This window comes from Anser anser (genome assembly GCF_964211835.1).
Source record: "Anser anser genome assembly, chromosome: Z".
Classification (NCBI taxonomy): Eukaryota; Metazoa; Chordata; class Aves; order Anseriformes; family Anatidae; genus Anser; species Anser anser.
In genome coordinates, this window is record NC_139723.1 from 69,820,051 (window position 1) to 69,847,742 (window position 27,692).

The following is a 27,692-nucleotide window of genomic DNA, read 5'->3' on the forward strand; positions in this document are numbered from 1 at the left end:
AAAAAGAATCCTACTGATGTTGAAGCTATCCCAGATCATTCTAACTGAACTAAGTTAGCAAACAATTACACAAGCAGTTATGCCAGCAGATTGTGGGGAGAGGAAACCTCTGGCACGCTGAGGGAAGGAGCTGACAGGCAGTGATGACAGCAGGGCTAAGGAATCAGTCATCTTCTCACAGCGCTCAGCTGCAGGCAGCACCGGCCCCGTGGTCACCGGGCTGCCTCCCGCAGCTGGCCGTCCCTCCCTCCCTCCCTCACCCTGGCAGGGACACGGCGCTCGCCGGCAGCTGAGGACACCCTGCAGCCCTGCACCGCAGTGTTCGACCGCAATTTGCCACGCTTGCAAGTTCAGCAGCTTCCAGTTTTGCTGCTGTCTTCCAGCAATGTTTAAAAAGTTGGCACCTGTGCACTCGCCTCAAAAAAAAAAAAAAACCAAAGGCAACAAAACATTCTGGAGAAAAAAAAAATTGGCTAACTGTAGTGAATCCTTTCCCTTGCCTCCCTCATCTGCACATAATCACACTTGCTTCTGCATCACCTGTGGGCGACTCAGCAAAATCTGGGAGAGCGAGTTTAAGAGCCATCCAGATGACTCTCTGTAGTGCCTAGCTTCTCTGAGATAGTGTACATACTATATCTTAAATGTGCTACGCGTTGGGCTTTTGTATATGTATAAATGAGCAGAGAGAGTTCTTCAGAGGAGAGCTTTTTGCTTTGCTAGTGAGTTTGAGATGAGCAGTGAGAAGGCCCAAGCGCACTCCACATATCTGCATTAATACTTGCCAGTTGCTAAAATGCAATGTGCAAATATTGTCATGACAACGTTTGAGTGTAGGTAGAATTAAGTGTGGATCTGATGTAGTGTGTGTGTGTTTCTAAAATGTAATAAATAATGGGTTTTCCATGTAGTAAAAGTTTGAACCTCCTTGTCAATCTAGACACCCTGAATTGTGTCAGTGACTATATCGTGAATTTAGGAGGCCCAATAAAATTTTACTTAGTGCTATTCATTTGGGAATTAAGGCTTTACTGTTATTTATGGTGTCCTTTAAAAATAGTCTTAGTTGGTGGTGTTTCAAAGGAGTGCAAAAATCCTTAGGGCTCAAGGTCCTGCAGTCGGGAGATGATTTGGTTAAGCTGAAGAGGTTGTAGTATTGACCTATTAGTAAGAAAGTGAACACTTGCTATTTGATCAGACTTCAAATTAGGAAAAAAAGAAAAAAGAGGTTTTATGGAATAGGTATTCTCTGGCTTTTAGGAATGTGAGTGGCTATTTGATAAAGGCTTTAGCATTTGTGACTCTGATTGAGGAAACTTCCTAATTTCATGAATCTAGATGATTTAGTTTGGCAAAACTTAATATTAATCTCTCTCATTATAAAGACTGTGTTTAGCTTCTGACAGTGTGCAGAAGTCATTATTGTCACATGGTTCTAATTTCTGAAAATTAATCTTTTAAAGATAAACACAGAAAGAAAAAACTCTGGACACTTCATTAACAGGAAAGTAGTTGAAGTTCTGCCATAAACGCTTATGAAAAACGGTATAATACTGTTTGGCCCCATATAATTTCCTGGGGAATTGAAATCCTTGAACAAGTAATAGTAGTTTTATAATATTCTGTGACAGACAGAGCATGCTTGTTATGTAAACATAGTTACTAAAGATACTAGGATACATGTGTTTAATACTATAAATTGAGATTACTTGAGCATGAGTGACTGAAGTCCTTTCGAATATTTTCTAATACACCTAATTCTTATGCCAAAAGTGCAGAATTTATCTGAATCCTTGACCTTTGTTAAGCCATTGTCATGAGTATACAGTTCTAAGCTTAGTGTCTCAAGTTGCAAACTGCTTGCTTTAGAAAATCAGCCCACAAACTTTTCCTAATGTGTAATTGAATCTCATTTCCTATGCAGAAGAAAAATAATACTAGGTGAGCATTAAGATACTAAACATTTTAGTTGGTTCCTCTTCCTATGTTGTCTTATAAGAAACATGAATTCTCTCACATTTTTGCTCTGAGTTCCTTGGATTTATAAAATATGTGTGTGAAGCATGTTCTGAAAGAATTTGCTGATATGACCAACTGCACTTGCCATGAGGAGAAAGAAAAATTAAAGCTGAGACTACACAGTCAAACCTCCAATAAAATTATTCATGTTAGTCTAGCTCACACTGGTAAGTGACACCCTCCTCTCCTCTGTTAGTAGGATGGTGATGCTGTCTAGGGGTCAATGTCATTTTCTCATTTTTTTCCCCCAGATTTCGGATTGTGATTTCTGGATAGTTCTTTTATTTGTTTCTGTATTTTGGAGTTTCTTATTACTACAGTAGTAGTAATTGAGCTTGCCTCTGTTTATGTAGATGCATCCTCTTGTCTTATGGCTGTTATCCTTACCAATAGCAGCTGACTGATTTTTTTTTTTTTTAAGACAAAAAATAAATATCTAAAATTTTTGATTCTAGCACTTTTTTTTTTTTAAATTTTTTTGAGGTAGAAGGGAATAGATTAAACCTTAAACAATACTAAATATTTCCAGTTATTAATAATTACAATCAATGACAATCTGTATTTTAGCAGTCTTAATGTGATACTTTCATGTGTTAACTATTTTGTTGTTGACACTTTTTAAAAGATTAATTGGGCAACTATAGTGAACCTCGCCTAAACATGTCACTGTCTGCTCCAAGAACTGTGTCTGCTGCTTCTGGATTCATAGCAGTTGTAACCATGCTACTGGCAGATGTGTTTTTAGTTAGGATGTTGTACCTACTGCGTACTGTTTCTTCTTCCATCATTACCTCCGTATGGGGTTTTGGTGGTCAAGAAACTTGGACTACTTTGGTGTTGGATTAAGTTGATAAAGTCACCCAAATAATTATGTTGGAATAGTTCTTTGTTTAAAAAAACAAACAAACAAAACTTTTGCAGTTATGAGTTGTGGAAACCGGTGCAGCTACTGAAAACTTGATATTTTGTTTTATTTTATTTTCATAGAATCATGGAATCATAGAATATCCCGAGTTGGAAGGGACCCATAAGGATCATCAAGTCCAACTCCAAATATTGGAAAGATTGTTCTAGTGTTCTCTACAGTAAGATAATATTGAAGATGAAACAAAGCTATTCAAGCAGTAGTTGAAATGTTACATTTTGAAACCTAAAACCAATGCTAGCATTTTTTTCAAAACAGCTGGGAATGAGAATTTTGTGGCAGAGACTACCACAATCTCAGTTCTTGAATTATCTTTTATTAAATTTCCAAGTATTGGAGTTAAGTCAAGAAAGAAGTAGTTCTAGCTCTTGATTATAGTATTGTGAGCTCTTCATATTCCTACAGTTGTCCAGTAAATAAAACGTGATCATTATGGTGTAAAGTATATTCAGTGATTGATACAATTTTGCTTTCCTCTGTGCACCTGAAGGTCACCATATGACTGAAGATTTAATTACAGGATGTTTGATAAGGGAGTTCTCAGATTCTGTAAAGAATTATTTCAATCAGTTAATTAACAGAGGGCCAGGAAGAACCTTTTTGTTTGTTTGTTTGTGTAAAACTTCTGTTTCTCCACGTAATCCTTTGTAACTGAGTGCAGAGAGGAGATGGGACTCCTCTCTGCAATTTTGGGACTTGGGTTCTGGGATACCAAAAGAATTAGGAATTTTAATGATTCCTCTATTTCTGAAATTAAATACTTCAGGCCCCAGAAAATCAGAAAAAGTTCTTTTGTTTTTGGTTTTTACTTCAAATTTACTAATCCCTAAAATTTGCTTTTAGATTTTTGTCCCAGGAATCTGGTAGGAACTTGTTATTAAAGAAATAACTCTTGTTATGAAAGAAGTACAGAAGTGGTATTTCTTTATCATTATGTTTTAAAATAAGTATCCTTTGAGGAATTGTTTTTAAACATGGTTTCCTAAGAAAACAAAGCTCATGTAATCATGCTTTCTGCATGTGTATGCTTGTCTGAGTGCCCTGCTAACAATGACCTCTGAAACTTTCAACATTGCTAAACTCTCCTGAAAAAACTTCTAGCATCTGCTAGAAATTCTGTAAATTTAGCAAGGACCTTGATAATGCAATGACTGTGGCAGAAGAGGATGCACAAATTCACCCTATGCTAGATACCAACAAATCAGTGCAAAGTACAAATCTGTATTTTGCAGAAAAACGAGTTTTACTCATTCAGCAGCTTATGGAACCACTTGATTCTTGTAAAGCATATGGATTTAATTTGTTTCACTTCCAAGTTGGGAAAGACTATTCTTTTTAAACCAGTTTTTGCGTGACTTTGTATTGGTCCAGGCTGGATAGTTTAGGTAGTGAGTTGTGAGATGACAGATACAGTTCTCATACAGGTGTGTAAGCCAGGAGATCTGGCTTTTTTTATATATAGACTTTGTGTTACTGATATTCCAAATTTTCCTACACAATACTTTCTGAAAGTGTGGATGCTTGTCTGATATTAATGACTATATCACCTCTTCTTCGGTCTTTTGATTTTAAAAATATATTTTAGATTTTCTGTAATCAGTTTTAAGATGTGTTGATATCATGAGCATGATTCACAAGCTGTTGATCTATACATCCTTGCAAGCCCTACCTATTCAGTTATATCTGCTTTGGAGTTTCAACTGAAAACTAAGGGAGGAGACTTACATTTCTCCTTTCAATCACATTTACGTTCCACTTTTAAATCCAGTGTACCACCCACATTGGTCCTGAGGAAGCTAAGGGAGTTCTGCCGCTCTCTGGTTATTCTACATAATTGCTACTTACTGTTTTTGTCTCCTTTTTGTAACAGTTTTACCCCAGACATTCTGTTCTTCCATCCCCGTAAGGGTAATATTTTCCATTTGCCTTTGCCTTCCCAGAAAGGCTGCGTGCAGCGGGCATGCAGCCGGGGAGGCGGGCACACTGCCTCTAGCGTGGGGGCACTGCTTCTCCCCATTGCACTTTTATAACCTATATTTTGTGTGTTTTTTTGCTGCAGCCAATGGACTTTCCTTAAAAAGGAATCACTTGTGTCATTATGTGGACTGTATTTTAATCCACTACCTAAAATATAAAGACATGATTGTTTGAAGTTGTTTTTTTTAGTCTTCCCAAAAATAAGTTGTCTGTCTTTGAAAACCAAAGAATATTTCTTTAATTAAAAATACATAGTTTTAAAATTTGTTACACTGCTATTGTGTGTCAATAAAAATAGGACTTTTAAACTACATCTGGTAGTGTTGTGAAACTGTTATTCAACAAATTATCGAATAGTAGATCTCCCTCTCTCTCTCTCTCTTTTTTTTTTTTTTTTTTAATTAAAATACCATAACATGGAAACTATCACTATCTGTGAGGACAGGTAACATTTCTTTCTTACTACTCATACTGCAGTAATGCAAAGAGCTCATCAGGTACTTTTGTCCCTAGGGACACAGTTTTTGCTTCTGTACATTTAATTTGTAATTAGCTAATGTTTTTGAGTTATCCACTGTCTTAAGAAGATGTGCTTTCTAATAAAATTTTACCATTTGACTATAATTTTGAGGAAGTGTTTCCAAAATACTATTGTTCAGAGGAAAGTATGCTCTTTTAAATGCTGTCCTCTTACAGTTGAGACTCTCAGTCAAGTCTGTGCTGAGTACCTTGATCTCAGGCTTGTTCTGTTTTGTTTGGTTTTGTTAATTTTCCGCCACAGTTACAATGCCAATGTTTTGTCTAGTAGGAAGAGTGCTATGAGCTCCTGCATGGAAAAGTATGTCTTATTTTATTTATGCAGAGAGGTTTCATGGATTATTTCCTTCTTTATCTACCATCTGTTGTTCACTCTCATTCTTTCTGGAGGTTCTTCCCCTCCACCCCTTCCAAGTATTTCCTTTTTTAGCAAATCCATCCTGCAGCTCTTTTTTTGTGTGACCCTGATGAATCTTCGGTAGTTTGTTCAATATATTTGCCACTTGGTTAAAAAAAATGTTTGAATAACAATGACCGGAGTTTTCAAAATTAAGTGCATTGCTTTAGAAACCTGGCCAATAGAAATAAAATTTATGAGTGCCTAATATCTTCTGCTGAAACTGAAAATATTTTTTGTTTTCAAGAATCAAAATAAGGTGTCCATGGAGGCAGGTGGGACGTATCTTGTATTCATTAAGAAGAGGCAAGTTGCTGATACGTAAACTCACTTTTGAGATCCATAAAATCAGGTCTTAATTCATCTACCTTTATTTATTTAACTTAATGTATAAGCTACATATTTTGAAGGCAGAAGTATAAATTAGAAAAAGTAAGGAATCTGCATGGCATGACCATTTCAGGTTTTTATTTCCCTGCTTTTTGCATTCTGTCATATAAAATTGGTGTATTTTTATGTAGTGTAGTATTAAGCATAAATCAATATAATTAGTTCATGCTATTGCAAAAAAATGTAATTTTGAGAAGTAATCTGTTGTTAAGGAAAACTAAGTTGACCATTTGAATGTCAATTCATTATAACGTGTTGCATTAAAACACAAAAAACACACCCAAATGTTGTTTGTGGTGAACATTTTCTCGTATTGGTAGGTCTGGCATAACCAGGAGTAGAATATATCTGAAACCTAAGTTTTTAATTCTTGTATCTGGGATCTCTTATTTTGTTACAGGTATATTGTTTGCAGTAATGTTAGTACAATAGTAATAAATGTATTGATTTGCATGAGGATTAAATACTGCTCTTGGGATAAATACAGTACAAGTTACATTTGACATTACATTTCAACAGTAGAGAGGTTGAGTGTGGCTTCAGTTACTCTTAACACTAAGTGATGAGTGACCATATTCTTGGTCAAAGGAGTGTAATTATCAGAGAAATGAGTCTTAAATTGTGATGGTGAAGTAGTTTCATCAAATTACAATCAACCAATGTAACAGACGATTGTTTTGTGAATTGACAGTGTTGTCCTCTAACACCTATGGCAAGACATATGATGGATCAAAAACCATTTTGATCTGCTGTCTTTATCAGAGAAGAGTGGATTTCTCTGTGAGGCTTTGTAATTGATTTCAATTAAATTATAGCTCTGGTGACAAAATTCTTCATTTTAGTGCTTTTAGGTCAGATGAGTGTGTGCCTTTGAATGCTGGAATGATGCAGAAAGCATTGTGCCCAAGTAACTGAGACTCGTGTCCAAATTGGCAGGAAATTTTCAAATATCATGCAAAAGTCAGTGCAGAATTAAGTTGCCATCAGTGTACAGAGCTGAACTCAGAGGTCTGACATTTGTTCAGTGGTTAATGGGCATCTGCGAATCCATCTTTTGGGAGTGTGCTGGTGGACAAGTGCCTGGTCTGGGGTGGTTGCTCCTTTGAGCAGGTTCAAGAACCAAATGTGCCCAGTGCTGGTCATAACACCAGGGTGGTCTTACCACCGTCCCGCCACTATGCCAGAGCTGTGGCATGTGCATCCACACTCATCAAATACTGCAGTTTGCCAAAAACATTTAAACTGGCCTGCAAAAAATGAACCCCAGATCAGTAAAGGCAAGCAGCAACTAAGAATACAAGGAATCTGAATGGGTGTGTAACATTACAGGAATTTCTCTTATTTTTAAGCTGCACTATGATGTTTTGAGTGCTCAGGTGTTTAAAAATAGCAGTCCAGAGAGCTTTGCTACTCTTAACAGGCCAGAGTAAACAACTTTTTTATGATTAACACTTCATTTGTTGGCATATTATCTTTTCAACTTGCTAGTTCAGTGTCTACAATTACTAAGGATTGTTTGGGGGAATTTTCTGTTTCTTACAGAAATGAAGGTGTGTAAACATGGCTAGCCAATTTGGACCAACTACTAGTTGTTTTGCATCCCCTTCGGCCTTCCAGTGAAAACAAACAAACAAACAACAAAACAGTCCATGGACTACCACTTCATTTTGTCCGTGTGTCTTCGATCAGGTTTAGACAAGCTTAATCATTTATTTCCCCTCATATTCACTCTTCTAGTGAGGCAAGCAGAGGCAAGCAGAATTACTGAGTTGGAGGACTCTTAAACTGTCTTTGCAAGATACACCCTACTTACTGAAAGAGTTTAATTAAAATAAATTAATTCCTTTCACATAATGGAAAAGTTATTAAAAATAGCAGGACCCTCCTCCTCTCCCCACAGAAAATCATTAAAACAGATTAAGCAGGTGTAATCAATCAGTGGTGATTGTCCAAAAGTCCAGACTAGGCAGGTGTTTTGTTTTTTTTTTTACTTTTCCTGTGAAAACTGGGGCAATTCCCTTAAAGCAACAAAAGAATTTGCATTGATTCTTTCAGACAGTTGCTACAGAAGAGATATTGGAAAAAATGTGCAAATCAAAGTCATTAGAGAAGATCAGAAGCATCTGACCATACTTCAGAGAAAATATTCAGATAGCAGAGATGTGGCACAATGAGACCTCAGAGAAAAGAATACGTTTCTTTAGCATCATTCCCTTTATATTAGGAGCAGTTAAACACTCAGTGAGTGTATTTGTACTTATTTTTGCAAAAGAGCTTGCTACTGTGGTAGCAGATTAGAAGTCACACCCAAACAAATGATAGGAGTTAGACAAAGAGCTGCTCTTTCTAGAAGTGATGTTAATCATTCAGTTGTCCTGAAGTGACTGTTACAGCTGTAAAATCTTAAAAGCATTTCCCCAAAACTTTCCATTAACTCTTCTCTTTCATTCTCTCCTGATGAGTCTTACATCAGTTTGGTATTTTATCAGTTATCAAAAAGTAATCCAAATAAGCAAAAGAGGCCTGCTTGGAAACTAGCATGTCTTTAGAAGCAACATTGTAAAATTTGTTGTTTAGTGTTATATGAACCTCCATGGTTTATTGCTGTGGGACCTACAGAAGTAGCTGTAAAACAGTAGCTGAGCTGGGAGCTCCACAATTCAGGAATTCCCAGAATTTTTGATGCTGAGCTAAGTACAATAATTTAAAGTTAGCATGAACACCGCTTTTAGGTAGTTAGGTGGCAGGGTATGCTGTTGCAGAACTATGTCTATTGTTAGGTTTATTTAAGGGCCCACCAACTATTCCCATCCTATGGCTTGCTTTCTTGATTTCTTTTTTAAATTATTTTCATTTATTTATTTATTTAAAGATACTATATAATACAGTGGTCAGATAACACAAATGAAATTTCCTAAGGGATGTCTAATTGCTTGTTAGGGTAACATAGAGGTCTAGCACTGAAACAAACAGGCAAGCTTTTGTGCCTGAAGCCCACTTTGTCAAGAAATGAGAAATCGTAGTGCTTCCCCAGATGAGTATGCAGCTTTGGTTCCCTGATTAGTATATCCAAATCTGACGTACTGGTCTTATTCTTTTGCTCGATTACGCTCATGTCATTAACATATTACTAAATAGGGTAGCTGGAAAGAACTTCAGACTAGCAGTCATCAAATATTTTGCATTACATAATTTTATTATATATAATGATATTTGAAGATGACATATTTTTCAAACATAACTTCTTCTATTAAAGAATAATGTGGCACATGATATTCTATTAGTTTTACAGTGTGACCATATAAACCCTGTGCGTTAAATGAACACTAACACTTCCACCTAACACTTTGTCTGCAAGTTAGGCAGTTGTTTTTCTAAGGTACGATATGGGAAGAGGTGTCTGCTTCAGTATTTTGCCTTATTGCTTAATGTCTTTGCTTTTATAGGCTTAAACCAAACCCTTTATATTGCTTTAATGTATTTTTTGCATGTATTAAAACACACCCACACATGCATCAGTTCAACATTCCAGCAAGGCAGCTGATTTAAAAAAAATGTTGTTAAACAAGCTGAAACTGGTTGGCACATATCTAAAGACAGAAATCAAATAAAACTGGCAACTAAAGAGAAAGGGAAGTTGATATTGGCACTTCATCACAGAGGTCTCTAGGTAAAACATATGCAAAAGCCCTTAAAATGTAGTTCTACTTTGAAAAGTGACTATGTAAAAATGTCACCTTACTCAACAAATCTATTCCATATATGTACTCAGTGTTGCATCTGCTTGCCCCTGTGATAAAATACACAGCTTTTCTTTGTTTGCTTCTCCTGTTAACTGTACAGGATCAACACAAATCTGACTTCCATTTTGACATTTGTACTACCAAAGGTCAGTCACTTGACAAAGATTGCCACAGATCTTAGGGAATATGACTGATGGATAGCAAGAAAAAATAATACTGAAGCTGTTAAATTCCAGCCTCAGTTGGAATTCCTGTTACCTTAAACTTAATGTCTCCTTCTTTACCTTTTTGAATTGAAGTAACCGCAGCTGCTGTTAGAGTAATGCTCAGACTGAATTTTCAGCTTCAGTTTTTCATGACATAGCATAGAGAATGAATCCTTGGAATTTAAGCTCATGATTGCAAACTGAATAAATTGGATCTAGAGAGCATGGTAAAGAAACAAGGACCTTCTCTCAGCTATTTCTAGAATTACTTTATACAGCATGAAAATACTTTAAGGTACAACTTGTACAGATCTTGCTCAAATTACATGCACTGTTACTGGTTTGGGTTTTTAAACGTTTGGTAATATAGTATTGAGAGTAAATCTTCAGTCTCTTTTCCTTAAGTACAAAGTTTTTCCGAACAGTTTTTTATTACTAGTTATCATTTTGAAGAATTAGTTTTGTTAAGGTAAGTTTTTTTATCCTTTATCATGATAGACACTTTGTTAGGCATGCTGGAAATATGATTATGTTTGGTCACATATTTCTTACACCCCTGAACTGATCTTGCCATTGCATGGATATTCATTTGTGTATCCACTTAACCTGTCTGTATGCTGACTTAAGTTTATTACCCTTATACCATATGTAAAGTAAGACTGGAACATGCAAATAAATGAAAGGTATCTAACTAGATTAGTCAGCACTATTAAAATCTAATTATCAGTGTTTGTAAATAAGATTGCCTGTCTTCCAGTGTCTTTGTATCATAGTGCTTCCCTTTTCAATTACATGAAAAAAAAAAAACAAAAAACTGTCCAGAACTGTCTTTGAATGAATTAATTAAAAAAGTAATAATACTGACAAAACAAAGTAAAGAATTTCGTGCTGGACAATTGACAATATAGTTATTACAGCACTTCTATAAGTTTTAACTACAAAACTTGAGGTTATAGTAATGCATAAGTACAAACGTTGTTTTCAGTTCTTTTTTGGAAGTGAGATGTTCCAGGAATTTTGAATTATCTGAAATGAGCAAATAAGGCAAAGATAGGTAAGTTAAGTGCTTGTTTGGGGTATCTTTTCACAGAGAAAAATTTCTGAGTAGTGTTAGGTTCTCTAGACATTGACATATCAGCTAGCGCAGTGCAAACACTCCTAGACGATGCTTTTGCTCCTGATGGGAACATAAAAGGGCTCAAAATTGCCTGTAGAGTGTTAGAAAAGGCTTTAAAAATGTTTTATGGTATTGTTAAAAAAAAAAAAAAAAGAACAAAAAAAAACATAGAACATAACCAAAATGACTATTTTTCTCTTGTCATTTTAAATATAGAAGTTAGGGTGGTGTGAAAAACACTTCTGTTCATGTCTGTCTTTAATGTTGTGACCCTGGAAGTCATCCCTTGTATATGGCTCCTCAGGTGTGATCTAATGAGCTAAAAAGCCGTGCACTTTCACAGTTTGAGAAACACTGCAGTGAAGCAATTGTATGCTTGTAGAGAACGTTGGCCTAGGCACCTTTACTTCTTTTCTTTTACTGACATGCTCATAGTCAACAGTTGACTGCTGATAAAAGCCATCACTTTGGTTCATGGAGGGGAACCACATACATGCAGAATGCTTTTCTCAGCTATGCCTTTTGTCCTGGTCCATTTTTCTTACAGCACTAGGAAGGTTTTCTAGGTGATGAATGTGCTCTGAAAGAGGCCCCTATGTGCTCATATCTTTCTTTTCTACACTTATGAAACAATAGCAGTTTGTTTGTGAAACTAAACAGCAATTTTTAAGGGTCAGGCAAAGTACTTTGGGATAAAGATTTGGATTATTCATATACAAATATACACAGCCCAAACTTTAAACACGTTTTCTGACCTGGCTTTCTGTTTATGTGATATAGAGAGTACACCAGGGAATTCGTGACAGTCATGATTTTTTTTTTTTTCAAACAAAAAACTAAATCTGGTGAAAATTTCTTAATCTGGTGCCCGTTACCATGGCAACCTAAAATATGGCTGTGTGTGTGTTTGTACAATAAGCTGACATGAAATGCTAACGTTACTGAAAGTATGTTAAATTACTTTGCTTCCGTTCTCCCTGCTGTTTCTCTTCCAGCCTTCCTATGCCTAACACTTACTTTTGGATAGTATCCGATTGTACCTCTGAGAAATAGAAGTGTTGCACGTATCTTCTACCGTCAGTTTTCTGAATCCTAGGAGGATGTGGTCCATGATTTACCAGTTACAAGTATGTTGTGCACATTGTGAAATCAGACAATCTGATGATCCCACTGAATCTTAAATCTTTGGTCTGTAATCTTACTAGACCTTTCAAGACTTTGAGGTTTTTAATGCATTCAATTCAGTAATACTGAAAATCTGAGATGTCGTATCTTTGACACACTGGACTTTTATTGGTCTCAAAAAGAAAATGTCACACACGGTTTTTGGGGGATTTTTTTTCATTGTAATGTGGGATCTGTCATGGCTATGCCAAAAATCTGTTGATGCAGTTTCTGTTGCCAGTGCTTTGAGTCAAGGAGGGGGAAAAACTCAAAATAAAAACATATGTCATAGAATTTAGGATTTAGATCTAAATGCCAGCTTCTCATGATGTCCATATAGACATTATCTGTCTGTAGAAAAAAATCTACGCCCACCAACTTGAGTTATTGTGACGTGCATATTTTTCAAACAAGATACAGTTTTAGCAGATGAAGGGGCATTGTCTAATTCTATTGTCCACTTTAGAGCCACAGAAAGACACTTTGCAAAACAGTCCCCTATGAAGACTGAAGAGTGATGTTTATGTTCTTTCTGTTCATAATAAATGCATTGTAGTGTTTTCCTAGCTACTTACAGCTCTTCAGAAACAACCAAAACTGATAGCAGTTAGTTTTCTTGAGCTGCACTAAAGTAATTCTAATAATAATTACTGCAGATCATTTTCTTCTTGTTTGATATTTGGCAACCGTTTTCTTCTGTAGCTTTAAATTGAAATTGGCTTGAGGAGAAAGAGAGTTCTGCATTGGGTCCAAGTGTGTAGAAATTTAAGGAAAATGTACAAAGGTCTAAAGTAATTGCCAGGTTGTTCAATTGGAAAATACCCATTAGATGCCTAAAAATACAGGTATGTAGTACTCCGCAGCTCCTGAAAACAGGCACAATTCTGAAGTATTTGTCTTTTCTATTAGTGCTGGTGTTGATGGCATAAGATTTTCTTCTTTCTAGTTTATTTCTGCCCATTATTTTCACCATGATAATCAGTAATAGTTTGTTACCATTCAAGACTAACTCCAAAAGCACCTGGAGAAAGTCAGTTACCCATTTAGATTCTATCTGTATTTCCATATGGTAGAGAGCCCAGATGATGAACTGACTAGTATACTTGGCAATTTTTCCTTGGGGGACTTCAGATGCCTTAAAAAATACATGAAAATTATCTAAACTAAATAAAGCTTTGAATCTTGAACAGCAGCCACTGGGAGTCACCCCCTAATTCAAAGGAAATTCAAAGTATGGTAGCAATATTCAGAGCTACAAGGACTTGCATGCCAGCCATGTTTTATGTCCTGAAACTGCTTTTGATTGATATTATAGGCAGGCAAGCTCTTTCAATGTCTGAACACTCTTATTTATGCTTATTTATCTGCAGCTTCCTTCCTTCACTGTATTCCCAGTTGGTTCCCTTTAAACCATGGGAACTTGACATCTCACTGCCAGCTGTGTTAACATACAGGGCTCTTTGCTCCATTCTTGCTTAAGTGCCCTCATAGAGCTGCAGATGAGGGATCTCAGGTTTTATACTTGTTGCTCACATAAGTAATCTCCACATACATTGATCCCACCATTTGTTTTTGTTTTGTTTTGTTTTGTTTTGTTTTCTTCTAGAATCAGGCAACAAATTTCATATTTGTCATGTATTAAATGGCTTATTTTTTAGAGAGAAATTAGGAGTACTGTTGTAGTTTCACTTTGCAACTTCAGATTTGAAAACCCAGTATTCCTTATGGAAGAAATTATTCTTATAAAGGGCTGTGCTTTTGTAGACACATCAAATTCTGTGAACAGAACTGGTATTGAATATAGTCCTGTTTTCTAGTATGATGTTGGTAAATCTTCTTCTTGCAATGTTTTAATTTAAATGATTATTCACTATAGTCTGAGATAAATACTGTGGTTCTCCGCTACTTTCAGTTATTTTTCTATAGTCCTAATTATTACAAAAATATATTAAAAAATCACATTGAGTTTTGTAGTCCATATTTTGTTGACTACTTTACCAATACTGCTGTGGTGGGACTTTGAACATTTTTCCAGTTTTTCTTCTCATCACATCCTTTACAATTCAAATACCTTTGCAGTTTTGATCAAATGTATGTTTTTATAGAAGGTTAGAGACTTAGTGTTTTGCATGCCACTACTTCATCTCCTGTCTTCTTTGTGTTGATAGGAGACATTTTGGTTTTGTTTGTTTATTCTGTGTGTGTTTGTTTGTGCAGTTTATTTTTTAAACTGACTTCATAAAGATTGACTCTGAAAGTAAGTGGTAAACTTCTAGAAATTTGAGGATAATTATGTATGAGGATAACATAAAACTTGAGGGCTTCTTTTCCTATATTTATACTCAGATGTTACTATTGACTGAGTGTAAATAATTTAGGTTTTCTTATGGATTTCAGTTGATTGTGTTCAGAAATTTGCTCAGATTTACACCTCTGCCTTCATTATTTGAGCATGGATATTTGTAGACACTATTTTTTAAAATACCTCGTCACCCCATTCACCTCACTAGAATAATTTGTATCTTGGATACAGTATTGGATTGAGGTTGAGCTTTTTTTTCTTAACAGGAATGGGACATGTCTTGTTAGTTTTATTTACTGGTAGTGTCTGAATTTTTAGCTGAAAAAGTTAGTAAGGAGAACATGTGAAATGTAAAGAGGAAATAACTCTACGCAGAGGCCCAAGAAAGAAGAAAGAGATGACTAAAACTGAAGGGAGGAGGATTGCACAATTAACATGTGGTAAGCTTGTACTTTTAAGTAAGTAGAAATAACAATGTCATGAAAGTGAGTAATCCCTTTACAGGCTGTCCAAAAGATGTTGACAATATATGGAGATAACGGAAGAGTGGGAAGGATCAAATAGAAAGAATAATCTGGAAGAAAAAAATGATGGGCTCTCTGGGACATGTACAGATAGATTTTAAATCTGGTAAATGTAATTGGGAAGTATGAAAATGTAGATAAAACAGAAGTCTGAACTTGTGGGGAGTTTGGGGGAGAAGGATATAAAGAGATCTGGCAGATATCATCAAAAGGATAAAACAAGCAGAAAGAAAACTGATTATAAACTTGATTGAGGTTTTACTGCTTAGTGATGGAAGGAGAGACATACAGAAGGGTAACTGGCTTCATGGATACACAAATCATAGAAAATAAACTTTCGAATTGTTCAACAGTATAGATAGGCAGACAGAAAGGATGGAAATAAAAAAGGTGATGAGCAATCCTCAGATGCTACATTAACATTGAGAAGATGAGACAGACTCTGGAAGGAAGTGTTCCATAAGGTACGGACTTCTAATGGAGTTGAGTCTTACAGTTGATCTGAGGATTATCTGAGGCTTTTCCGTAGCTAAAGCGTGTACACTGTTACATTCCTCTGTGGGTTCTCCAGTTACTAATGAGGATTGGATCTGGGCTGCATTCTTTTAGAGCGTGGGTCCATTAATGGGATTACGATCCTCTGCACACTCGTTCATTTTCATGAAACTCAGAGGTTTAATATGTTGGAGACATGTCTCCTCTGCCAAATTACTTGGGGGATAGAGTCAGACAGATGAAGTCTCTTTTCAGCTGGAGAGAGAGAGAGGGAAAAGGAGGGAGGGAGACAACTAATTTGCCTTAGATCTTTATCACAGAATCTTTTTTAAGTGTTCAGGGATTGGCATTTCAAAGTAACTATTGGTTGATGTAAATTGTGAAATGAGGCCGTGAGAATGTTGGATTATATACCCCAAGCCACAAGTACACAGTCCAAGTCCATTTCATGTGTTAGAAGGTGGGAAAATATATGAAGTTTTTTAGGAACTATGGTAAAAAGGTGTGTTTTGACAGAGAAAGTCAACATGTATGATAATGGGTGTTACAAAACTACCAAGTTCTTAGACATCTAGGTTAAATGTTTATTTATGTTCATGCAACAGAGAACTGACTCTAAAAAGTAAATATACACATTGTAAAATGTCCAGCCGTGACAGTGCATGGAAAAGTTAAGATGAAACATGCAGAAATTTTCTACTCTTATACCATGGAGTCATACACACATAGTAAGCAAAAAATATGATGCGAGAGAGGAAGGAAGGTGTGTATATTTCATTGTACTAAAGCAAATGTACACAATGATATAATTAATATCATGGAAGGACATAAAATATGCCTTGTAAGTGAAATAAAAGAAGATACACACACACAAAAAAAAATGTAATTGTTGGCAAAACAGATGTATATTTATGGTAAATATAGTAGTCAGATAATTCTTGGATAGAATAAAAGGTAGGCAATTAAAACAAGTAGAACAGGATATACATTAAAGACAAACTTAGACAGCAATGCGAATAACTGCTCATATAAAGCTTCGGGACCAAAAATTTGGGCAGCATGCTTTGAGCTAGTGAAGGATTACATTCTTAGTTCAATGGTCTAGACAGCTGGAGGCCATCCTAGACATCAGCCAATTAAACAAATTAAGTATGAGACATAGGATGCAAAGATTACAGTTAATTATGAAAAGAAATGGATGAAGCAGATTGTATAGACAGAACTTCATTGCATCTCATTCGCTGAGCCTTGTAACATGGTTGTTACTTCCAGGAAGCCATTCTGTGGTTATTTTGCTTAAATGGCACATCTAGTTTGATCTGTCATCTGACAGATACAGGCTGCCCTTCTCAAGTGTCTGGAAAGCAGCTACTACATTGAAGGTGTGAAGCGGATGCGTAAATATTAGCAGTGTGCAGAATAGGATCCAGCCTTGCACAGCTAGTTTGTGTATTATTATAGAAATGCACAGGTTTACTTTCCTTCCAAGGAGCTGTCTTTGAGAAAATCTGCCAGGTATCTTTTCAGCAGTTCTGGTAATTACATAGGTGAAGCGTCTATAGCAGAAGCTGAGAGAGCAAATTATGTTCTACATCTAACCAGAACAACAATATTGACTAGAGTAACTTAAGAAGAAGAAAAGGATCACAAAATAATATCCCAAAGCAATCGCTCTAAATATTCTACAACCTTACATATTAACTTTCTTGATCAGATGTGGCAGTGTCTTAAGATCTTATCCTATCACACAGTACTTTATATACAGAGTATTGTAAAGGATATACTCATTTTTCCTGTCTTTATTTGCCACATCAAGGACTTTTATTATATGTCTGAACAGCCTGTTTTAATTGAAAGTTTAATTTAAAATATAATGTGATATTGTCATTTAAATGAAATATAGCAATTGAGGATTAGTGTTAGATGAAAGGGAATTTCAAGGGAAAGAATCTAACTGGATGTAATTCAAACATTTTAAAAGGAAAAAGTTAATTAGGGACAACCAACATGAATTTGTGTGAAGGCCAGCCTGCTTAGGATGTTGAGATGGCAAACAAAGAAAATTGAGTAGATGTTTATTTTGACTTCCAAAAGAATGTTAGAAATTAATCACATCCAATACCATTGGCTAAGGTAAGAAATCTTGTTGCCAATGTAATACAGTTTGTTAAATAGAAAACTGGCTTGCAATATTAAGCAAATCACAGCAATAGAATATAACAATTATTTGAATAGTCAGAAATTACTAGTGCTTACTGTAGGGAACGATTGTGGGTCATCTAACTTATAAACACAGAAAAGTTTCCATTATTGCATCACTGTGGTTATGAATTCAGGAAATGAAAACGATATGATTTATAAAGTAAAGTTACTTGGCTGCGCTGTACTTCATGTGTTTCTTACAGTGTTCGAACAGACTTTTTAACTGTTGATTCAGTGGACAAATCTGACTTTAAATGTTCCTTTCCTGCAAAACATTCCCCCAGGGAGTTTAAAGAAGTTCTTCTTCCTTAGGGGAACTCTTCTGGCATCAAAAATCCATCAGGAATAGAGAGCTACAGGCTTGTTGCTGTCAGAATCCTATCAACATGAGGTTTTTTTTGAGATGGTCTGAGCAGTCTGTCACTATATTTTTGAGGGCTGGTTGATGCACAAAAGTAAGTTGTCTGGCAGAAGCTCAGTCAAAAGAAAAGAAAGAAAATAGTGGTTCTAGTTTGAGGAAAACTACCAGAAAATTTGGTGAAGTATTCATGAGTTAAGAATCCTGCTAGATTCCTTGCTGTTGGCAATGATCAAGTAGCAGCAATGGCCAAAAAACATTTTTCCATCTGTATTTTTGTAGGAGACTGAGAGTTGAACACTGTTTAGTGCAGATCTCTTTTGTCTACTTGTGGTTAGATATCTGTATCATGCGTTGTATTGATGTGAATTTTAATACCTTTCATAACCCAAAGCTGTTAAGGAACATGGTAGCCTGATTATTTAGCTGGCTGCATCTCCAACAGCCCTTTTCATTTAATATAACAGGTGAGTTTTTCTTGTCATTGCATGACTCTGGAAACTGGGGTGTGAAAAAAATAATCTTGAGACTCATGATAAAATCGTAAGTTAATAACACAGTTGGTGTTTTTTTGCAGCAATACTTAAAATATTGTCTTTGGCCTGTAGAACACCTGAAGGATTCGAACTTGTCTAGGCAGTTTATTCTAGCAGTGAGCAACAGGGGAGCTTGAACAACTTAAAGGAGAGGAGCTACTGGCAATGTTCCATCAATATTGCATTTCAGTTTTCTCATTGTCCCTATTTTTATCTTCCTGAATTTATTGCTGGAATGAGAAGAACTTGTAGAGATTGTGTGGACCTCAGTTTTTTTGTTTGTTTGTTTGTTTTTCTTACAACAAAACTGAGAATTGTACACCGTTAACAATCCTGAATCTGCCTTCTTGTCAGATCTGCAGAGTGTTTCTACCTGCAAACTTTTAATACTTATTTGCTCATATTCATGGTTTGTCATAGATTTATTTTGCAAATAAAATTAAGGATCTTAACTTTAGTCCAGGTAGCAGTAAAAATGTTTTTTCTTTAATGCATTTTGGTGAACTACAGGGAACACTGGGTGTTGAATGTAACCGTAGCTCAGGAGCTTCATGCTTATTACTAAGCTGTATAATTAGTATTTAATAATACACCTAATGAGAAGCATTTGAACTCTCAAACGTCATTCTTGATTTCAGATCAAAAATAATATCCATTACCTGATAGAACTTTCAGAAAGGACAAGAAAACTAATAGTTTAAAAATATAATCTCTTGCTGTGTTATAGCTGAGACACACCTACAACTTTGAAAGAAATTATCAAAAATAATTACCTTTAGTTATAAATAGTCCCAATTTATGTGGATAGCTGACATTGCACTTCCCTCATAGACTCTTTTGGACAGAAAGAGGTGCATAACGATTGATAAATCCTCTCAAAGACATAGTATGTGTCATCCAAGCCCTGCATCCACATTCTTAGGTATGTTCTGCAAGTCTTTGAGATCTGAAAAGTCCTTTCACCCATGTATCAGAGGAGGGTACTGACTTCAGGCCCAAAAAATGGTGTGTGAAAGAGAAAAGCCAAATTGATTAGCCTTGGTCATGCTGTGTCACCAAGTATACTACAAAATTGCTAATAATAAACAACTGTAGATTTAGCAAACAAGAAACAGTTCAACTGTATTATGACAAATGATCTAGATGTCCAGGCCAGTGTAAAGAAATTGCAGCTTCATTAGACATTCATTATGTAAAGGCTTGCAGCGTAAAGCAAAAGAGCTGTAAGGTGTGGTTAAGTTACACTTAAAGGGTACAGGCTTGTTTGTGGTGGTATTTAATCTGCCGACTGCTCATAGTCAAATAGAATTTTGCTTATTGCTTCTACTTGGCAATAAATTAAATATTGAAATCAACAACTTGTTACTACTTATCTCTCTCATGAGCAGCTATCTAAGTGACAAGCAGACTTTGCTTCTGGGTGAGAGTGGGAGGACGGAAAATAGCTCACTGTTGCAGTATGTGGAAAAGGAATCCAAAAGAGATTTGAAGGTCTACTATATGCCAGCAACACTTTTTCTTTTTTTTTTTCTTTCTTTTTTTTTCCCCCTAACAGAGAAGTTAGATAGAAAATGAAGAATACCACTTAAGCTTATAATGTCACTTGATATGCAATCACGGTAAGATGAAACATAGCACAGAAAAAGTGAGATGAGTTTTGTAACTTTGGCATATTTATCTTCTCTCTGACAATTCGGCTTTGCCTTAAGACAGCAGACTTCCTTGGGCAATGACGACAGCAGGGCTTACTTTGAATACCAAAGCTTGTACTGCCATTCTTATTTCAGCTAAAGAAAGCGTTGTCTTCTTAGGTCCAAATACTTTCTAGTGTTTTTTGTCCCCATTTCTAACAGATCTTTAGCCAGCTTTTTAGAGTCAAGTGTTAGAGTAACTGATTTGAGGTATAGTAAAATCCCTAGATATTAAGTAAGATAAGAAGCTGTCTCTTGCTTAGTCAAATAAAACATCTAGAAGTGACTGTACTGTCATCTGTAAGTACATGGAAGATTTTGAATAGAAGAGGAATCTTCAACATGATGGTGAGGGTGTTAATGACAGATATAATTTCCCATGCTCCAGTTAGGGCTTGGGAAAAAATCAAGTGGCAATGGAATAGGAACTTACTACATGTCAGTTCATTCATGCTGATAGTCCATGCCCACTTAGCCTTTAGCAAACACAAAGTAATTTGAATGAGCTTAGTTCTCAGAGGATGTAAACTATCTTGAATTTGTCATGGGCCAGGATAAGTGCACGGATTGTCGGCATGATGCTCTGATGCATAGTAACTCTTTGTTCCAGTGTAACTTGTTCTCATGTCAAAGCTTCTGCAATTTTAAAAACTAGACCAGATATCTTGCTTAAAGTTTGGTCCTAATTCAAACAGTAATAGATGAGATTTGTACAGAAACTCTGTGGATTATGTGTAAGACCTGAGAATGTTATAATTGACGTAACTGTCAGTCTGTCAAATCAGTGATTGACATAACTGTCCTTTCTAGCTCAGTTACTTTTCCTGCAGAAAGGATTTTAAGGCCAAATCTAGTTAACATTCTAAGTGGAAGTTTTTTATGTGATTTTATTGTGGACTATGCAAGACATATTCACTCCACATATGTTTACATTATAAATATGAGCTTCATTATATACCCTTTCTCTGGGTATTGATTTGTAAATATGTCCCTTTTCAAACATAGAGCTAGATATTAGAAAAAAAACAACCAATTCATTTGTAAGAAATTAATTTCTGCATAATTACATGTCCCAGTGTTTTTAACCCTGAAGCAATACAAATTTTTAAATTGAAATTGAAGCAGTAAATCTTTCCTTAGAAAGATGCATATTGTACTCTGAGCATCATTACTGAAACCATTTTACTTTGAAGCACAGAAGGAACACTTAATTTTTATTTACTATTATGAAGGAAACCCTTTGATTACAGGAAAAAAAACTGACAAATATGAAAATATGACTGTGATTTGGGCAAAGTTCCAGAGATGGGAGAGAGTGATGCTTTTATCTTCAGAGGGTCTTTGACTGCTGCATTTATTCCATTAATAGCTCTAGTATGGCTAATGTCATACTTTGTGCATTTGCCTCTGTGTCTGGCCTTTGTATAAACTGCAAGGGAAGGTGTTTTGATGTTCAGCTCTGCTGGGAAATATGGTGGAAGAATATGCTGTTTCTTATTTTCCTGGATTGCATGGAACACCATAGTAAAGTTTGTTTTCAGAAAAATAAGTTTGCTTCAAATTTTATTCTTCCCAATTTGAATATTAAAGCCAATACATTAAGAAAATAATTGAACAAAATGCATTGCAAGTTATGTATACTTATGAATACATTCAAAGCGTCACACGAAAAGGCTGTAGTGAAATTATTTGACCAGACATACTTAAACAGTGCTGGCCAGTCTGAAGGAAAGGACAGATCCTACCCTTATATAGAGAGGGAACTGAGGAATGAAAGCACGTAACTGTGAGCTTCAGTAAAGCCTATGCGCTTTAAAATCAAATATGCCCTCATTCTATTCTCATTCAGTATTTATTATGTACAGTTTTGCCTGCTGAACACAGAGATTTAATAAGCAAATGCACTATAGTTCCTATTCAGCTGTTTCCTGTCTTAATTTCTGCCAAATATATGAGTGGAGAATGTCTATGGATGTACATACAGATTTAATGCTGAATAAAATCATAATAACTTGTAAATTAATTTTAAAAAACAGGTGAAGAAAAAAATCTGTCAGCTAAAGTTATTTTCCATTATATACTCTAGTTCAAGTGACAGGATTCCATCTACGCATACTAATTTATGTGTACTGGAGGAGGATAAATCACAAGACCTGGAACTTATATGTCATTGGCTATGCCAGGATTTTGGAATGCTCTGCAGATGTTACTATGAAAATATAGCCTACCTAACCTTGTCTTCCAAAATCAACGATCAATGAGATCACTGTATAACTCAATGAACTTCAGTCTGATCTCATTGCATTGAGTCTTAGCCATATGCTTCATGGTGATACAAAGGCTTTAGAAAGTGTATTGCTGAAACATGCCACCATCTCTTCCAAGTACCTGAAAAGCTATTCTGCTTAGCTGAAGACTAAATATTTAGTATTTTGTTATACCATACCGCTTTCATCAAAGGTGTGTTTTTCAAAAGTTTTAATAAGGTTGTTTTGGATGCTTTCAATTTTAAGTCTTTTGCTGAAAGTAGGGTAACCATACCTCTGAAAGGTAGGTCAAAATAAGCATTATTTATGCATTACAGACAGGCAAATAGTATTTCCATTCCTCTTTGCTGGGGATTGGATAACCAAGCAAAATGAATTCATCCAAAATAATTCACGGTGGCACAAGAAGGGTTAGTGCTACAGAACTAATAATCAGTCTTTTTTAAATACAGAGTACTCACTAATTCCATATCCTGAAGGGTGCTCCTGAAAAAGGTGGTCATTTCTAGTGATTCCCTTCTGAGCTTTTCAATTCAAAATTGTATTTTGTAAAAGTATCTCTTCATGATGTGATTTGGAAAAGTCATTCTGGACAGGTAAAAAAATAATCAAAAAACAACTTGTAAATCACAAAATCTATGTTGTGAAACTGTGCTGAAATAGCCATGTGAGGATTATGGGGAATGGGTTAAAAAACATAAAAATACATGAGAGAAAATACATCGACTATTAACACCATTTTAATCATCCCTAAACGTCTCTGGCAGCCATGGATTTTCAGTCTTAATTTTTTCATATTTTTTTCTGCCCATGCACCAACCACAATGAGAAAAAAATCAGAATGTGGGGGACATATGGCCAAGGAATGTCGTGAACAAATCCACATCATGTTCTGGTGATGATACCTCCAGCAAAGCAATCCTTTGCAGCAAAGCAAAACATTTGCTCCTTACAGAGATCCGAAGATCACATGGACTTATTTTATACCTTAATATTTCTAATCTGTTTGATTCCCAAGCCTGTTGTTGGTGAAAACAATGTAAGATTTAGTCTCACTTCATATATAATGCTTTACATAAATTCAGTTTAGTTCTGTTATCCATCATATGAAAATAATCTCCATATAACTGACCCAGGGCTGACTGCTAAGAAAGCCGGTCTGTAAATTTGAAACATTTTCCTTTGTTTTCCTTTTTTTCCTTATACCCAAAGTGAGGGAAAAAACAACCAGGAAGTTTGGCAGGTCTGAGCTTTGTTTGCTGCAAAGGGTGTGCTGTGTATGTGAGTTCTTCCACTTTGGTTTGTATCTCAGTGTGGATATCCTTTGGTACCCCTGCATGATGCTTAAACTATTTATGACCACTCACACTGTGTTGAGTAGCCTGCATTCAGAAATCCTCTGAAAGTCACGTCCAACAGCCAGCTAGCTGAAGTACGAGTTTAAAGCACATATTACTATTGTTTTTAAGCAATGTAACATTAATAATATGAGGCGGAATGGTATGTAATAGAAACCTAGAAGCTGCCATGCTTGTCATATAGCAACCTAGTTACTGATGTTTTATACCTGAAGAATGTTCCCTTCTTCCATGCAAGGGCACTCTAACTACACCCTGTCACAATATCATTTATTCAGGCTCAATATCACCATCTTCCTCTGAAGCACAGGGATTTATACCCCTTAATGTTTTAACCTACCAGTCCTGCTTTTTATAATTTATTTGTGTTGGTAGAAACCTGCACTTGGCTTCCAGAGATTAATATTTTCCCTAGTGATTTTTAATCTTGTTTAATTTTTATTTCATAACATCATGTAGTTGGTTTGCTTCCTCGTTCAAAAAGAAAAAGGAAAACTTTGAATATCATTCAATTCTTTCAGGTTCTACCTTATTTTTCCCCTTAAGAGGTTGAAAACCAACATCATAAGTTCTGATTCTTAGCTCTGCTTCATTACAATGATTTCAGTTCTTAGTGCATGAGAGGAGTGGAGCCCCACGCGAACATTTGGTATGAGTTGTTGGTTTGATTGCGTTTTTGCTCTTTTAAAATAATTACATTTTAATGATAATCAAAACTGTACTCCATTCCTATCATTTAGTGTAATCTTCTTGTTCAGAAATAATTGGATTTTTTGAATCTGATTTTATAAGGGTTGCTTTTTATTTATATTCAAATACTACTTAGGAAATGATAGCTCTATTTTCTTTCTTATGGGAGATGATGCCTGATGCAGTTGTGTAATTGGAATTACTCATACTCCAAGGTGCTCTGTTCTCTGACAATTTTTGTGTATTGCCATGTTCAGAGACTTCCTTCCTTCCTGTGATCATCTCAGATATTTCTGCATCACTTCCTGTACTCAGGAAGAATGAGGAATTTTTGTATTTATAAAATGTCTCATTATGGACTTGCATTGTGGCCAAGATGACTTTTAATTATTAAAAGGACCTTATAAATAATTCTAAAAAAAAAAAAATGTTTTGGAAGATAATTAACATTATTACATTTTATGAATATGAGTACAGAATGGGCATTTTGATATGCAAAACAATATAATGTGTTTAATGGGGGGGTGGCATTTGTTTAAAGTCTTGTTTGTTGATAAGAATTTAGACCAACTTTCTTAATTTTGTAATATTCTTCCTAGTAAACTTCCATTAACTCATGTTTAGTTTCACCCAGATCTTATTTGTAGTCCTATACTGTATTAGTATAGGTGCAGTTTGTAGGTGAACAATACCTTACACAGAGTTGTTAGTGGTGAAGCTACACAGAGTGACTGTGAGGTTCATTCAGTCATTTGAATAGTGGCTTCACTACTTTTTTCATCATTCTAATTAGCATTATATTTCAGCTAATGTATAAGATACAATATGTAACATACATAAATATGTATGATGTACAAGTTAAAATGGCATAAAGTGCATTACATCTCAGATATAAACTTTAATTTGGAACTGAAAGACTAGAAATGTCATTCACATGAGGAACCTAAGAGCTGCTGCACTGGGCTTATTTTCCAAGGGCTTATTTTCCCAGTGTCCCATTTCTGACAATGGTTTTGGACCCAACATATGAGTGTAAGAACATGCTAGGTATGCAGTGGTGCTTCACCTGTTATCCTCTCCCAGCATCCAGTACTCTTCAGGGATTTCCTGAGTATGAAGGTTACATTCATAACTTTCTGTCTAGTAGGATGTTTCTTCCATGGACTTGCCAAATTAATTAGTGAATATGTTTATGCATCTGGCATTGATAATATTCTGTGGCACTGAGTTTCACAGGTTGATTTTACTTTGGGGGGGGGGGGGGGGGGGGACGACACTACACTTCCTTTAAAGAACAGATATTCATGGATAGGTAGATAATTTGACCGAGGGAAACCTAGACACTGAAAGCCTTAGCTGGAAAAAAAAAAATGTTTACAGCATGAAGTCTGATTTTTCTAGATCAGTCTGATGTGTCTGTATTTGTTTTTAGATATCTAATTTTCCTTCACTGAGCTTTGGTCATTTTGACATATTATTTACTCTTTGTGTAAGAGAAAACAGATGTGGTGAAAAACACTGAAAATTTACTTCACTCCAAAACTCTGTATTTTAAAGTGCGTTTTGTCTTCAAAAAAAGGTTTGTTAATTCCAGTTACAAATAAGAATCAAGAAATAATGCTAGGCACCAAAAATTCATCATATTACATTTTTTTTGGCAGATGGAAGGGAAGCAAATGTTCAAGTATGTGGGCTATCCTAAAATTGGCAATTTATTAGAAATATTGCAAACATTCCAGGTGTCTTCTGATACAACAGTATATGAAGTCATTTATTTCTCTATAGATGTGTGTAAATTGGTATTATGTATAATGTGACATTTGAATTGTGGGAGGGAGAAAATTTTCCCTCTTAACTCCATGAGAAGCTGTTTTTATGCAGATAGATGTGTATATCTGTATAAAGGATTAAAAATAATAATCTAATCTAAAGTAATAGTTTATCTTTTGAGTATGTAGATAAATGCATAGAAAAAACATGGGAAAACATACATACATTAGCTCCATTAATACTGTTTTTAAGGGGGGATTTTTCTCACCTCTATTACCTATCATTCAGCTGCCACGTAATGTGATTACAGATTCACCCTGATATTGCATTAGGAACAGATGATTGTTGGTGGATGATTTTTGATGGTCAGTATTGCCACGTTAAGAATAGTTTTCCTGTTCCATAGACATTCATTCTACAGCTACTGATTGTTCAATAAATTAATTTCAAAAATAGTTGATTTGCTTTTTGGAACCTGTGCTAAGGTTCTGCCCTGTGTACGTGGCTTCCAGGAGTATACTAGATAGGATCTTGCTGGTATGTGGGAGAGAGGGCTTACGCTTCTGGCGAATTTCTATCAGTCATGGTCTGCTTCTCTGCTAATGTTTTGCATCAACGCAAATGACAGTGACTAGTTGTAGTGAAGTCTTGCGTGGACATGTGTCTAGGGGGGTTCTGTATAATCATGTTTTGTAGTTACAGCCATTGCTCTTACGTTATCAGTTGGTAGCATGTAGGATGGTGTAGTCTCCCTTTCAAGCATGCTATGGTTTGTGTTCACTGTAAGCTGCATTCTTTTTGCTCTTTGTAATAGATAACACTTACGTTAGTTGGATGCATAATTCCTGTTTTATTTTTAGTTTTTGTGTGGATGCATTTCATCTCTGGGGTGATTTGGCCATCTATGGAAATGTTTTCTTTGTCTGAATGATTTACAATCATATTTCCAAAAAAACTCAATTGAGAGAGGAAAAAATTATTCAAAATCGTGTACAACAAAGAATGTCAGTACTTTTTTTTCTGT

The 27,692-nt window shown here is 35.6% G+C and overlaps 1 protein-coding gene and 1 long non-coding RNA gene across 13 annotated transcripts in view; one reads left to right on the forward strand and one right to left on the reverse strand.

Moving 5' to 3' along the window:
- Positions 1 to 26,126, reverse strand: part of LOC310889975 — an 87,858-nt gene extending 61,732 nt beyond the window's left edge. The window contains exon 1 of the long non-coding RNA XR_014576954.1: positions 70 to 26,126. This is a non-coding gene — a long non-coding RNA (uncharacterized lncRNA). The remainder of the gene's footprint in view (positions 1 to 69) is intronic.
- ARL15 (ARF like GTPase 15) overlaps positions 1 to 27,692 on the forward strand; it is a 216,987-nt gene that overhangs the window by 159,185 nt on the left and 30,110 nt on the right. The window lies entirely within an intron of this gene.